The 14,827-nt window shown below is 45.8% G+C and overlaps 2 long non-coding RNA genes across 6 annotated transcripts in view; one reads left to right on the forward strand and one right to left on the reverse strand.

The window, feature by feature from the left end:
• LOC105090804 (uncharacterized) overlaps positions 1–9,249 on the forward strand; it is a 23,498-nt gene extending 14,249 nt beyond the window's left edge. For 2 of the 5 annotated variants that reach the window (XR_010380386.1, XR_010380385.1), the window contains exons 2-3: positions 8,451–8,596; positions 8,870–9,249. This is a non-coding gene — a long non-coding RNA (uncharacterized LOC105090804). Of the gene's footprint in view, positions 1–4,639; positions 5,331–6,485; positions 6,673–8,450; positions 8,597–8,869 lie in introns of those variants that run through there. The other 3 variants (XR_837307.3, XR_004135906.2, XR_010380387.1) reach the window with 3 other exon arrangements.
• Positions 6,034–14,811, reverse strand: LOC135321014 (uncharacterized). Its single transcript, XR_010380384.1, has 3 exons — positions 14,076–14,811; positions 13,409–13,601; positions 6,034–6,149 (listed from the first exon to the last, which is right to left on the reverse strand). It is a non-coding gene; the product is annotated as an uncharacterized LOC135321014 (long non-coding RNA).
• Positions 14,812–14,827: the final 16 nt, after the last annotated feature.

Below are 14,827 nucleotides of genomic sequence, written 5' to 3' on the forward strand. Positions count from 1 at the left end.
CGTTATGGGAAACTGAAACTGAATGAGAGATAAAGAGGAACTCTGTACTATCTTTGCAACTTTTCTATAAATCTAAGATTATTCCAAAATATAAAGTTTACTTAAAAAGCAGATTCCTATGCAACTTAAAACCACGAGGCATCACCTGATACTATCCAAAAGCAAAAAACAAAATAGAAAATAACAAGTGTTAGTTAAGACGTGGAGAAATTGGCACGCTTGTGCACTGTTGGTAGGAATGTAAAATGATGTAGACATTTTGGAAAATAGTATGGCAGTTCCTCAAAAAATTGAAAATAGAATTACCATATTCCACCGATTCCATTTCTGGGTGTAATCCCAAGAGAATCAAAAACAGGGTCTCAGAGAGATATTTGTACACCCATGTTCATAGCAGCACTATTCACAATAGACAAAAGGTGGAAGCAACCCAAATGTTCATTGATGGATGAATGACTAAACAAAATGTGGTATTATACGTACAATGGAATATTATTCAGCCTTAAACAGGAAGGAAATTTTGACGCATGCTACAACATGGATGAAACTCAAGGACATTATGCTAAGTGAAATAAGCCAGTGACAAAACAATGCATACTGCGTGATTCCACTTATATGAGGTATTTAGGGTAGGCAGATTTATACAGACAGAAAATAGAATGGGGTTTCTAGGGGCTGGGAGGAGAGGAAACCTGGGAGTTGTGTTTTAATGTGTATAGTTTGTTTTGCAAGATGAAAAAATTCTGGAGATTGATTGCTCAACAATGTGAATATACTAACACTATTGAACTGTACATTTAAGATGGCTAAGACGGTAAAGTTTATGCTATATATACTTTACCACAATTAAAAACATTTTTAGATAGCAGATTCCTGGACCCCACCTTCTGAGTTTTTGACTCGGTAAAGAAATAGAAAAGCTGATCCTAAACTTCATATGGAATTATAAGGGACCCTGAATGGCCAAAACAGTCTTGAAAAAGAAGAACAAAGTTGGAGGATTCACATTTCAAAGCTTACCACAAAGCTATAGTAATCAAAATAGTGTGATACTGATGTAAGTGTAGACATACAGATCAGTGGAGTGGAATTGGGAGTTCAGAAATAAACTCATACATCTGTGGTCAATTGATTTTCAATGAGGGTGCCAAAACTATTCAGTGGCGAAAGATTAATATCTTCAACAATTAGTACAGGGACAACTGGAATCCAGTGCAAGTAGAAGACGGAAGAGGAAGAGGAAGAGAAGTTGGATTCCTACCTTACACTGTACACAAAAATTAACTCAATATGGATAAAAGGCCTAAATATAAGAGCTAAAACTATCACATTCTTAGCAGAAAACATAACTTCATGACCTGAATTTGGCAATGGTTTCTTAAATGTGACAACAAAAGCACAAGTAACAAAAGAAAAAAATTGATATATTGGGCATCATTAAAATTAAAAAATTTGGTGTATCAAAGGACACCAACAAGAAAGTGAAAAGACACCTTGCAAGTCATATATGCAGTAAGGCTCTAGTATCCAGAATATATAAAGAATTCTTACAGCTTAATGACAAAAAGACAAATAACCCAATTTAAAAATGGGCAAAGGACTTGAATAGACATTTCTCTAAAAAAGATTATACAAGAGGCCAATAAGTACATGAAAAGATGCTCAACATCATTAGCATTAGGGAAATGGAATCAAAACCACAATGAGATTTCACTTTAAACCCACTAAGATGACTATAGTCAAACAAACAAAAATTACACAACAAGTGTTGGCAAGGATGTGATGACCTTGGAGCCCTTGTACATTTCCAGTGGGCATGTAAAATGATGGAGCACTGTGGTAAACAGTTTGGTGGTTTCTTAAAAAGCTAAACATAGAATTAGCATACGACCCAGCGATTTCACTCCTAGGTATACACACAAGAGAATTGCAGACAGGTACTCAAACAAATACTTGGACATGAATGTTCATGGCAGCAATATTCACAATAGCCGAAAGGTGGAAACAACCCAAATGTCCATCAATGGATGAATGGATAAACAAAATATGGTATATCCATATAATGGAATATTTTTATTCAGCAGTAAGAAGAGAGGAAGTACTGACATATGCTACAACATAGATGAACCTCAGAAACATAAGCCAAAGAAAGCAGAAACAAAATGTCATACAATGTATCATTTCATTTGTATGAAATATCCAAGACAGGTAAATCCATGGAGACAGAAAGTAGGTTAGTGGTTGCCAAAAGATGGGGGAGGGGAGCACGGGGATTAACTGCTTGATGGGTATGGTTTTTTGGGGGGATGATGAAAATGTTTTAGAACTAGGTAGAGGTTATGATTATACAACTTTGTTAATGTACTAAATGCCACTGGAATATATACTTCTAAATGACTCATTGTATGTTATATAAATTTTACTCCGATTAAAAAAAAAAACAGGGAGGGTATAGCTCGAATGGCAGTGTGTACTTAGCATGCACAAGGTCCTGAGTTCAGTCCCCAGTACCAGGCACAGCAGCTTTGATTCCAAGACCCTTAGACGTGGCATCCAGAGGTACATACCTCTGTTGGCATCTCCTGGCTGGAAGATGCTGCCAGGTTTTCCTGGCCTCCTGGCCGATCCCAGCGCCTTTTGGCTGGGCGACTGCTCTTGCTCTTGGCCGCTTCCACGGTGCCTGAGAACACACAGTCAGCAGGATGGCTTCCCTTCTTGTCACTGAGCTGGGCCTGGGCCATCCTACTGTCGCCTGTGCTGACTTCTGAGGCCTCAACCACACTGCAGGAAGCATGATGCAGCCAAGAGGGTGTAGGTGAGACATCCCAGGAACTGGCTGGAGCCTCACGGCTGGACCTCTCATATAAAGCCGGCAAAATGCAATTTTCTCCTCACTGTTCTTATCCCTCCCATCCAGGCTTCCCTCTGTGTCTTCTCTGAGGGGGAGGGTGAAGTTTTCCAGCTCTGTCGTGCGTCACCCTATTCAGTTCTCACACAACCCTACCGGTATGTGATGCCTTAATTGTGAAATATAACAGATAAACAGAAGATGTCTGAAACATGTAAGCGAACTGTTTAACACGTACTCGTCCCCTATAATGTATTAATATAATTATAATTTACATTATAGTATTAATGTACTATCTACTATTATTACATACATCTGTGATAAACATTTCCTTGCTCTTCTTTTATTACCCATGTATGCATTCCTAAATCATATCATTTAGTTTTGTCTATTTTTACACTATAAATGAATGGAATAATACAATGTATATTCTTTTGAGGTTTTTTAAAAATAATGAATTTATGTGGAGTTCACTTACGTTGTTTAGTGTATCTGAAATTACTTGATATTCATTGCTATATATTCCACTGTATGAAATACCACAATTTATATTTCCATTCATTATAGTTGGTCATTGGGTTGTTTTCCCTTTTCGGACATCACAAACATTCTTGCACATGAATTCTGTTGTCCATGGGTCCATCATTCTCTAGGGTATATAATTAATAATGGAATTTCTGCATCATAGACTATGAATAGCTTGAGTTTTAATGGACAAGCCCAAAGATTGTTTTTCTTTTTTTTTTCTAAAGCTCAAACTTTATTCTTTAATTTTTTTTTCAGTGGAGGGGAGGTAATTAGGTTTATTTATTTATTTGTTCTTTAGAGGAGGTACTGGGGATTGAACCCAGGACCTCATGCGTGCTAAGCATGTGCTTTACTACTTGAGCTATATCCTCCCCCACCAAAGACTGTTTTTCAAAGTGGTTGTGTTAAGAATTATATTTACCCCTCTCTTTTTATTGTTGAGGGAACTGAGGCTTGGGGATGTTCATCAGTAGCTCAGGATCACCAGCTCCAAGGGGCTGTAGCTATGATTAATACCAAGTCAATCTGACTTTGCAGCCCAGGCTTTTAACCAACTCACTACCCACCCTCTACTTTAATTAAGGTATGCTCAACTTCTGAAACTAGGAAGCTTAAAAATATAAATGTGTATTTCTCTCTTGTATCACGATCTGAACGGACTGTTTCAGATCAGGAGACGCTTCTGTTCCACACAGCCATTAAGAAATCAAAGTTACTCTGGGACTTTGTCATGGGGTGCGTGGTTGAGGCCAGATTGGTGCCATGTTTGAGTTCCAGCTGGTGAGAGAGTGAAATTATGTGCAAGGTTTTACGTATGTGTAAGTTTTTATGAACTTGGCCTGGAAGTGGTCCATATCCCTTCTTAGTCACCTGGCCATGCCTAGCTGTGATGGACGGTGGAAAATGTAGACCCTGACTGGACAGTCACATCCCAGCTCAATTCTATGATTGTGGACGATGGGGAAGATGGATTTTGGTAGACAATTGGCCATCTCACTGCAGTGTATTGCTTCCCCCCTCTCATTTCTGGAATTGTTTCTTCCCTGCTTACTTTGTTTAGTAACTTTCCCCTTCTTTTCTATCTCATGGCAACCTCAAGGACACATTATGTAACCAATGAGTAGGTTTTAGCTCAGGAAGAAGGCAATAGTTTTGTTCTAGGTAGTTGTTGGGCAAAGGGGATAGAAGTGCCCTCCTATACCATCTGACTCTTTATAATAATCATATTTTGAGGGCTTATTCCTGTAAGGCATGGAGCACATGCAGAGACATCATGTCTGCTTACCATACATAGGAGTTCCAGAAAACAGCCTGTGTGGATGAAGAGTTAAGGGCACGTGCACCTACGGAGTGAGATTAGAACCAAATCATAAGAGTCCAGATATGTAGCCATGTCCTACCCTGCAGGGAGAGTCCTACGTAGCACATGCAGAGAAGCTTGGACTGGATGGGAAGGAATGTGCGTTCAGTGTGTGCTTCACAAAGGACGTGCTATGGAAGAACCTCACACTTTGAGTAACCCCTCCCTTCCATCTCAGGACTGGACATACAGCCTTGAGCCTTAGCAACGATGGGTCTTAAGGGGCTTGCTCTGTGGAAATCATGGTTTCTTCTATTCAAATGGTCCCCTTCAGTGTTCTGTGGGTCTCCTGATACCTAGGGGCATCCTCAAATAGAAGCGACTGGACTGTCAGGAGGAGCGTTTTCTGTATCTGTTGGGGAAGTCTGCCTGGATTATGTAGGAGACCAGATGAGATGACCTCTAGTTCCTTTCCAAATCTGGGCCTGTGTTCTAAGGTTAAATGGATATTGTTCTAAGGTGTCAGACATCCTGAACCACTAACATCTGGTCTTTTCTTCCGCCTCATGGAAAAGAGGGTGCCGCTTTCTGCCACAGATGGCCTATCCTGGGAAAACTGGAGGACCTGCTGGACAAGAGTTGGGGGTGAAAAGGGTGAGGATCAGAAAGATGTCACAGTGTGTCCTGGCTCTGCCCTAGCTGGGCAAATCTAACTACCCTCAGCCTCAGTTTCTCATCTGTAAAATGTACTTGTATCTGAGAAGGAAATAATAATTATCCCCATTTTACAGAGGAGGAATCTGGGGCTCAGCGAAGTTACTACTCAAAGTAGAGTCAGGATTCAAACCCAGGCAGTCTGACTCAGAGCTGAAGCTCGAAATTATTAAGAATCACTCCTGGGGTGGGGTGTGCAGGAGGCGTCGGGGGAGGAAGTAATCTAACACGTTTAATGCGGATCTCCACTGTTAGAGCTAGAGTAAGTGTTCCAGCGGGAAGGGAGAGAGCTGTCGTGAGTGGGCAGGAAGGAGAAGGAACACAGACTCACTGTGAGTCTCTCTTGCCGTTTTTCTCGGCTTTACAGCCTCAGGCTGGCACCATGCGGGGGAACAGCCACGTTAACATCGGTCTAGGGCGTTTGCCCCCCCCCCCCGAAAGAGGCCATGCAGCACCCTCTCTGCAGGGTGCCACTCCGTCCCTGCCCCCAGCAGCCAGGGTTTGGAGGAGGGGGGAGGGGTGCAGCGGTTGCCACAGTTCATGCTCCTCTGGATCTCGGGGGCAAGATTTTCTCAAAAAGCCATATTAAATAAATAAAAGGAAATTCAGCAGATGGAAACATGAATCAATGAAAACTCCCAAATGAGTGCAAAGATTTATGTCAAAAAACAAAACATCAACATCTGGGAGCTGCCGCGGCTCCTCTTGGCTGCTCGTTTGGAATGGATTCTCTGTGTCGCTTTCCGTCTCTTTCTGGCCCTGAGAGAGGACAGAGAGAAAGAATGAAGCCCTTTTAAAAAACAGTCATTTTTAGTCAGAAGTGAACGCTGTTTTCCCCCTCAAGGATGTAGGAACCGTGATCCGGGCTGCGGGGGCCCCGGGATCGCGGGGAGAGGGAGCCCCCTGCCGGACGCAGAGGGGCGCCCCTCCTTCCCCACCCCGCGGCTCTCTGGGGTCCGGAACGTCAGAATCTCACAGCTGCCGCCGCAGCGCGAGCGGGCACAGCAGCGCCCACCGCACTGCGGCCGCGCTCGGCCGCTCCCCGGCCCGTCACGTGGGTGGAGGCCCGCCCGGGGGCGGTTGGGTGGCCGCCACCGCCCGCAGTCCCGCCAGCCGCCAGGGAGCTCGTCTCGCCAGAGCGAACCTCTGCGTGGGTTCTCCCAATTCCGTGGAGGAGGACTGGGGACGTGCGGCGAAACTGGAACCTAAGACTCGAGGAACACGCAGCACGGATCGAAGACTGCATTTAACTCTTAGGCTGGGCCACGCAGGGATTAAGAGGGTAGGCATTCGGATCCTGATGTCTGAGTTCAAATCCCAGCTCTGCCACAGCCAACTGAGTTCAAATCCCAGCTCGAGCCACAGTGACCTCGAGCAAGTTAACCCCCCTGAGCCGGGGTTTCCTCATCTGTAAAATGGGATTAATAGCACCCGCCTTCTGGGGGATTGTGGGAAGTAAATGAGAAAACAAAGTACTCAGCCCAGTGCAACTCTACATAAAATTGAATAAATGTTAGCTATTATCAGGATAAAGGCTCAAATTCTCATCATAGTCTATAAGGCTCTGCATAACCCATGCTCTGAGTTCTGTGGCCTTGGAGAAGCCACTGACCTCCTCTATCAGTGGGCTTCAGCCTCATTCACCTTGTCTTCCACCAAGCAGCTTAGCTCCCTTCCACCTCAGGTTCCTCACCTGGAAGTATATTTCCCACCTTCCACTTTAACCCAGGCTGCCCTTTCTCCAGGACTCAGTCTACCTGTCACATCATCCAGTAGTCTATCCTTGATTCTCCCCTCACCCAAATGTAGTCTCTGCTCTATGCTCTCATAGCAACCTTGGCTTCTTACTAGCAATGCTCCCAGTTGTATTATCAGATTTGTTATATGTTTAATGTCCACCACTTCTTGGACAGTTCACTCCATGAGGCCAGGAGCCCATCCTGTTGCATTCACTGTGATATCCCCAGTCCCCAGGACAGTGACTGGCCTAGGCCCTCTATTTGTGGTGAAATGGTGGGACTCTGAGACCAGAGAGAATCTTGAATTTTCTATATTGTTTTACCAGTTCCTTCCAACAATAAACATCTTTATTAATCTAATCTATGTGCCAGGTCCCATGTTGGGGACCAAGGACACAGATCAGGGTGAAGACAGCAGACAGGGTATGTGTGGGGAATGGGGATGGCTGTTCCTACAAGGGCAGAGCCCTTGGTTCCAGGTGGTATAGGTGGATTAAGTTTCATGCTTTCCCTGCATTATCTTACTAAAACTCACAACTATTTGGTAGACCTGTTATCATCCTTATTGCACAGATGAGCATAAAGAGGTTAAACAACCTGCCTAGGGTCTCAGAGATAGCCATGGCACAAGAGGCATTCAAACAGGGGCACATTCTGCTTCAGAGCCAGTGCTCTTAACTACTTGGGCCCCTCTGCCTCGGAACAAATGACTGTGAGGTTACCCCCCACCCCCACCCCGCCCCGCCCGCCCACGACCCCCATTCTGCTCTGGGTGAGAAGGGGCCACTGCCCCTCACCACGTTCCTGCCAGTAGGGAGGCCGCCACCCGGCTGAAGAGAGGGAGGTGGGAATGCAGGGCCAAGGGGCAGGCGAAAGCCGTGCACCATGCTCCACACATGAGCTTAGTGAAGAATGTTCACAGGGTGGCAAAGGGGACCTGCATCAGCGCAGCTAAAAACAGGAGCACCTCTGGCTTTGTGCTGTCAAACCCTGGCACTGGAGGGAGGCCCCAGCCTAAGCTGGCTCAGCACCCCGAGGGTGCTGCTCTCACCTTTCACACCCATCTCCAAGCTCCACTGATCCTGCTACATCTCCTCTCACCTCCCCCAGGGCTTTTTTTTTTTTTTTTAAAGGTTGGATTCACATCCTTCATTAGCTCTCTTAAGGGCCGCCCGGCTCGCTCTCCCGGATTCTAAGAGTCAGCCAGCAAAGCATTTGGAGGCTGACAGGGGAACTGTTCTTCAGTCTTCCCTGATGAGACCTGACTGAGGTTAGGTCGGGGTTCCTGAAAGGATTTGATGAGACCACCCCTCTTTTTCAGGTCCCCCGACCCTCCAGCTCTCAGAAAGCTGCGTCTTCCAGCAGTATCTGGAACATTCTGACAGGTGGATCTGAGCTCACAGCAGGACATCTAATGGAAAAGAGTAGCAGGTGATGTGAGACTGGAACTCAGGAAAGACAACAAGGGTAAGGCTAATAATTGCTGCCGTTTATCAAGTCCTTTCTGTGTGCTGGGAGCTGTGCTAACTCAGCACTTTGTGTGTAGTTGCTCAGTGAATCTTCACATCAGCCCTGTCAGGAAGGGAACAGGATTATCCCCATTTCGCAGATGAGGAATTGAGGCTCAAAAAAATTCAAGTAACCTTCCCAAGTTCACTCAACTAGAAGGTGGTGGGGGATTGAAGCCTGGGCTGTTGGGATCCCAGAATCCAAGCTCTTAACCACTCTACTCCCGTTTAGGGGCCAGCAACCCAGAAGAGAGGTCAAGAGAAGAGCGACAGACAGAGCACTGGGACGCAGGAAAGCTGTACTCAGCGTCAGGAGGAATAAGCATTGGCAGAGACAGAGTGATCAGGAGGTAAACAAACTCGGGAGATGCAATATAAGGGAAACTGGAGAGGAGACAGATTCAAGGGCCTGACGCAAAAGATGGCCATTTTTACAGGACCTGGTGACTAGCTGGCTGTGGGAGTGTCTGACACCTTTGGGGTGCAGATCACGAGAAATCCAGGAAGAAAGCTAGAGAGTGAAGACTCACTTCATTGGCTCCTGAGTCTACAGTCTGCGTCTTTCCTGGGTTTCAGCTACCTCCTGCCTTTCGGGTCTATTAGCTGCCTCCCCCCCCCCCCCCCGATGCAGGAAAAAGAATATGGGGCGAGAGGATGGCCGTGTCCCAGGTCTCAGTTGAGTCCCTGGGACATGTCCTGCCAAGCATGGGTCCTTGCCTTCTTACAGGAAAGAATTCAAGAGTAAGCCACAGTTGAGTAAAGGTAGATTTATTCAGAGAGATAAATACCCCATAGACAGAGAGCAGGCTACTTCAGAAAGCAAGAGAAAGGCCAAGAGGTGTGGGTGTTAGGTGCTCCGTTTCAAGTAAAAGTAGGTAGACACTCCATAGACAGAGTATGGTCTGTCTCACTCAGAAGGGAGAGCAGTGGTCAAGAGGTGCGGTGTTCCTAGTTTTTATGGGCTTGGTAGCTTCATATGCTAACAAGTGGGAGGATTATTCCAACTACTTTGGGGAAACGGGTGGGATTCCCAGACATTGGGCCATCACCCACCCTTTGACCTTAAAACTGTCCTGGCACCTGTGGGAGTACCATTTAGCATGCTAGTGTATTTCAGTGAGTGTATATTGAGGCTCAAGTTTTACAGGGAGTTGGATGTACGACCATCTTGGTGCTCACTGCTGTGTCATTCTTTTAATGGCTGTGTCCCCCCTTCCCTCCTGTCTCACCCTGACTCGTCTGTATCCTGATAAAACTTTTCTCAAAAGCTAGCTTCCATGAGTTTCTAATCTTTGCAATAAGAGTCAAAAGTAATATGCTGGTAGGTAGAGAAAGGCAGAGTTGAGCCAACCCGGAGTTCAAGGTTTATTCCTGGACGGCTTGGGGAAATGATACAATTGACAGAAATAAGGAAGGGGAATGATGAGGCAGTTATGTGAAAGTTAAGAAGTGGATGTCCCACTGAGTCAAGAGCTCTGGATCAAGGAGACTGACTGAGCCAAGGCCCACTGGCGGTTAATGAGGTGGTCTTTGTGTCAGAAGAACAGCGATGGAAACTGGGAGACGGCTGAAAAGTGAGGGAGTCGTAAAGGAATGGGAGGCAGAATGTGTTACCTAGAAATCTGGCAGCAGAGAGAACGAAACAGAATGGTTGCTGAAAAGGGCAGGAGGATCAAATAAAGAATTTTTCCCCCAAGATAGGAAAGACCTGTGTATATTTCATGGGAAAAAAAAAAAAACTAGTAGAGAGATGTATGCTCGTCATGAGGGTCAGGATAACTATAGAGACAAGGGTCTAGAAGAGACAGGAAGGGAATGGGACTAAGAGCAAACACACAGCGTTTGGCCTTAGAACAAAGGAAAGAGACAGACCTCTTCAAATGAGTCTGTGTTCTTGTCATTTCCTCTAACTCACATTGATGCCTTGCATTTATTTGTACAGTGTGCAACTAAACATCCACAGCGGGGCTCCCAGCTGCTCACAAGTTCCATCCCTCTTCACATCACTCTTTGCTGACCATGTGCCAGGCAATTTATGTTTTGTCATGGGAAGGGTACAATGCTCATGCCCATCTTATAGATGAGGAAACTAAGGTAAAAGATTAGAATTCCCTTAACCAAGGTCACCCAGCTGGTAAGTGGGAGACCTGGTTGGATGCCACAGTCTCCCTTCCAGAACTTGTACTCTTCTTTGCTGCTTCCTGAAATTTCAAGAGTTGAAAATGGTTGCCTATAGGGAGTAGGACTAGAAGGGAGAGAGCTGTGTGTGGCCAGCACCTCCTGGGTTTTGTTATAAGCCTTTTAGTATTGTTTGACTTTTTACTAGAGTAGAATCTCCTTTCACTGACCCTTTCTTAAGTGGGAGGTCGAATCCACTGAGCCTAGCATGGTCCCTGCTCTTTGCAGGCAGGCTCTTCCTTAACATGGTTCACACTTAGGGAAAAACGGTTTGACCACCTGGCCAACCTCAGGTCCAGATCCTACAGGGTATAAAAGGCTTTCTATGACATGCTTTAAAAAAAAAAATTTTTTTTTTTGCTTTTTTTAAAACTAAAACAAAAACTTGTAAAAAGGAGTTTGCATTTTTAATAATACAAATTCCTACTAACAAAAAGCAAAAAGAACTGATATTGGTGCTGAGGTGATGACTCAGCCTTCTCAGTGACAAGGTGAGGTCACTGGCTAGAAGAGACAGGATGAAAATGGGGGCCTGACCCTCTCCAAACTGTCCCCCACACAGTAGCCAAGAGCCTTTTTAGGATCCCCCTGGCCTGATGATGCCCCTCCTTCCTTCTTTGATGTTTCATGCCCTCAGGACAGAGTCCAGACATGGGGTGTGGTCGCTATGTAAGATTTTATGATCTTGCCCCATTTACCTCTCCACGCCCTCCACTATCACCCGCCCTAGCTACAGCCACACTGATCTTAAATTGTGCTCTCTTTGCCTCCCTGAGTCTTTGCACCAGCCGTTTCCCTGGCCTGAATTGTGTTTTCCCTTCCCTTCTTCATCTGGCAAGTTCCTTGACCTCATCATTCGGGTTCATCAGCTTAGATGTCACTGCCTCCAGAAAGTCTTCCTGACTTCCCTACCTAGGTTTTGGGCCTCCCCTAGGTGTTCCCGTAGCATCCCATACTTCCCCCACATAAAACCACGCTTCCCAGTATTCGGGCCCGTGTGTCCTCCCCTCTCACCCTGATTCTGGACTGACTCTGTGAATGGCTTTAGCCAGGAGTGTAGGAGAAGTGACACTGTGAGGGGCCAGGCCGAAGCCTGAGGAAGCCTGGCGGTTTCCACTTTCATACTTTGAGAAGCTCTGAGCCACTATTTAAGAAATCCAGCTCCCCAGCTGGAGAGGCCCTGGGATTACATGGAGAAAGAAAGAGGCCTAGCTGAGCCTTCACAGGGCCCCAGCCCCAGCTGCCATCTGACTGCCACCTCATGACAGACCCCAAGTGAGACCGGCAGAATTGCCCAGCTGAGCCCAGTCAATTCACAGAACTACGAGAGATAATAAAATGATTGTTTTAAGCCACTAAATTTTAGAGTGTTTGCTATGCTGCAATACATAACTAAAGGACCATTCTGGATTTTAATTGTCTGCTGAGTTTGTTTGCCCTGCTAGACTATTTTCTCTGTGAAGGCAGGAACCATATCCATTTAAATAAAAATTATTATATACTCAGGACATTCTCCAGCGCAGAATAAGATCTTCTACACTTGATTAGTGCAAATTAAGAATGTCTACAAAAACGAAGGCAACAACAAATGTCTGGAATACTCACTGTGTTGAGTTCACACTGTTACCAAGGGAAGGTGATTAACTGGACATCAGGGCAATAAGTTCCCAGTATAAGTTAGTCAGCATACCCTTATAGAGAGATTGAGTCAGACTGACTTTGGGCCACAAGCCAGCAACACAGAACAACCTTGGGAGCAGAAGAGAATGGCTAATGGTTTGGGCCTGGAAGTTCAGGCAAAGCTAAAGTCAAGGAAACAAAGCTGTCATCCCCGATGGTACTCCTCTGGGCAACACTGACCAGGTGATGTGGTGCGTCAGTGGGAACTCCAGCTGCCCTCGCCAAGCATCCCTCACTCAAATGGTTTGTTAGTGTTCCCAGGCTTCCAGGGACAAGAGACATCAGAATGCCATTTGACATATCAGAACAGACAGCTTATCTTCTTCAAAAATTTTCAACTTGCTTTCAACACGGAGGGCACTCAATGTATGTGAAAGGAATATATTTCCACTCACATCAATAAATCTCGTGACTGGGGTCTGTTGGCTGTAATCATTATCAGCACAAGATGTCCAGTCAAGTCAACGGGTATTGTTTGAACATCTTCTGTGGGCTGACAGTTTGTGTCAAGCCTTATGTGGGATGCAGAATGGGAAAATGCCATCCCTGCCCTGAGGGAGAGAGCTGGGGAGACTAGACTTACACAAATGAGATAATTAAATAATGGGACAACATATAATTACTGCAAAATTGTGTAAGGAATTAAATGCTACAGGAATTGGGAAAAGTGGAGAGCAGCGAGGGCTCCAGCTGCTGGGGAGTTGTCACTGAAGAGCTGGATGTGGCCAAGCCTTGAGGAATGAAACCAAGTGCAGACTAGCTGCAAGGAAGAAGGATGCAAAGTGCCAGGAACGAGAAGGGAGCCACACCAGCATGGTTGTTATTTTATATTGAGGTGATAACACACGGAATGTGAGAAGTGGCTGCCCCAAATCCCAAAGCAAGGGTACTTCTCATGTTTCCCAATACTCACACTTGTGGGCTTTTATTCAGTTTCTTCCACATGCAATGTCTTTCTCCCTTCTCCACCTGGTGAACTTTTGCTCGTATTTCAAGGTCCAGCTCAAAGGCAACTGCTTTTCTGAATCCTTCCATGGTATTCTACAACCCAGTGCTCACGCTTCTCCTGGAATGTGTCTATGTCTTCTGCCTACTCACCTCTACCACTGCAATTCATAAAAACTTACATTTATTTGGCTTTTATTATGTGCCAGGGACTATGCTAAACATTTTAAATGTGTTATTTAAGCCTCACAACAATTGTATGGGGTATTATTTTTCCTATTTTATAGATAAAGAACCTAAGGCTTAAAGTGGTTAAGTAAACTGCCCGAGAACACACAGCTAGGAAGTAAGACAGCTGGGATTCAAATCATCTTTGAAACTCCAGAGACAACTCTCATCTCTGGACCAGGTCTTCCTGGAGGCTCTAAGTGCTCCTAATTCATTGGTCTTTTCAGATTCTAGGATGGTGGCTGACATATGGCTCAAAAATTGTTGAAAAATTACTTCAGTAGTCATATAGCATGCCTGGGTCTAAAAGTTGGTACCTGAAGTACTCTTTTACCCCAGGTAGAGACTTCTACCAACCTAGAAATCATATACCTGGGGGGAAGAAGGAGGGAGTATAAGCAACTTACACTTGAATTTGAGGTCCTTTATTTCATGGATGTAAGTGTGGTGAAAGAGGAGATTCTTTGCCACAAAAGAACACACGGACAACACTGGCTGGGTCTGAAGATAGGAGATCTGATTAACATACGGGAGACCTGGAGGCCAGTCTCCTCTTAGGTATTTTGAAAGCAGCCCTTCAAGTTGTCCTTGTCAAACCAGGAAGGACCAGTCGAGATCACTCCATCTGACTCTATTGTGGCGCAGACTGAGACCCAGACACGGGAATGGCTCGGCCAGAGGCTAGTACAGTGAGACAGGGGTAGATCCCGGGAATCGGAACCCCGCCCGCAGAGTTTTTCATCGCCTACGCAGTCGGGCCTGGGCCTGCATCTCCAAGCAGAGGGCCTTGGGCAGAAAGCTCGGACTACTGGCTTCCTCTGTCAGACCCTAAGGCTCCTCTCCTCCACGTTCTGGGCCTGATGTCTCCCAACACCTCTAGCCTTGGGGCCTGGGGAAGATTGTCCCTTCGCGTCTCCACGGTGTTGGCAAGGTCGTCTCGCACCACCGAGGCCGCCCTCCCCCGCTTCTCAATGGTCCTACTTCTGAGGAGGTTCAGCTCCGCCACCTACGACCCCCGCCTTTGCGCGATCCCCCCATTCTTGTGCGGGCCAATGACACTTCCTCCACCGGAGCCCGGGCCCACATCCCAGCGCCCTTGTCTCAGTTCACCTCCCCGCGGCCCCAAATACGCCTCACCCCCACTTCCTTTCTCTGGGTC

The sequence above is a fragment of the Camelus dromedarius genome, chromosome 3, assembly GCF_036321535.1.
Source record: "Camelus dromedarius isolate mCamDro1 chromosome 3, mCamDro1.pat, whole genome shotgun sequence".
Lineage (NCBI taxonomy): Eukaryota > Metazoa > Chordata > Mammalia > Artiodactyla > Camelidae > Camelus > Camelus dromedarius.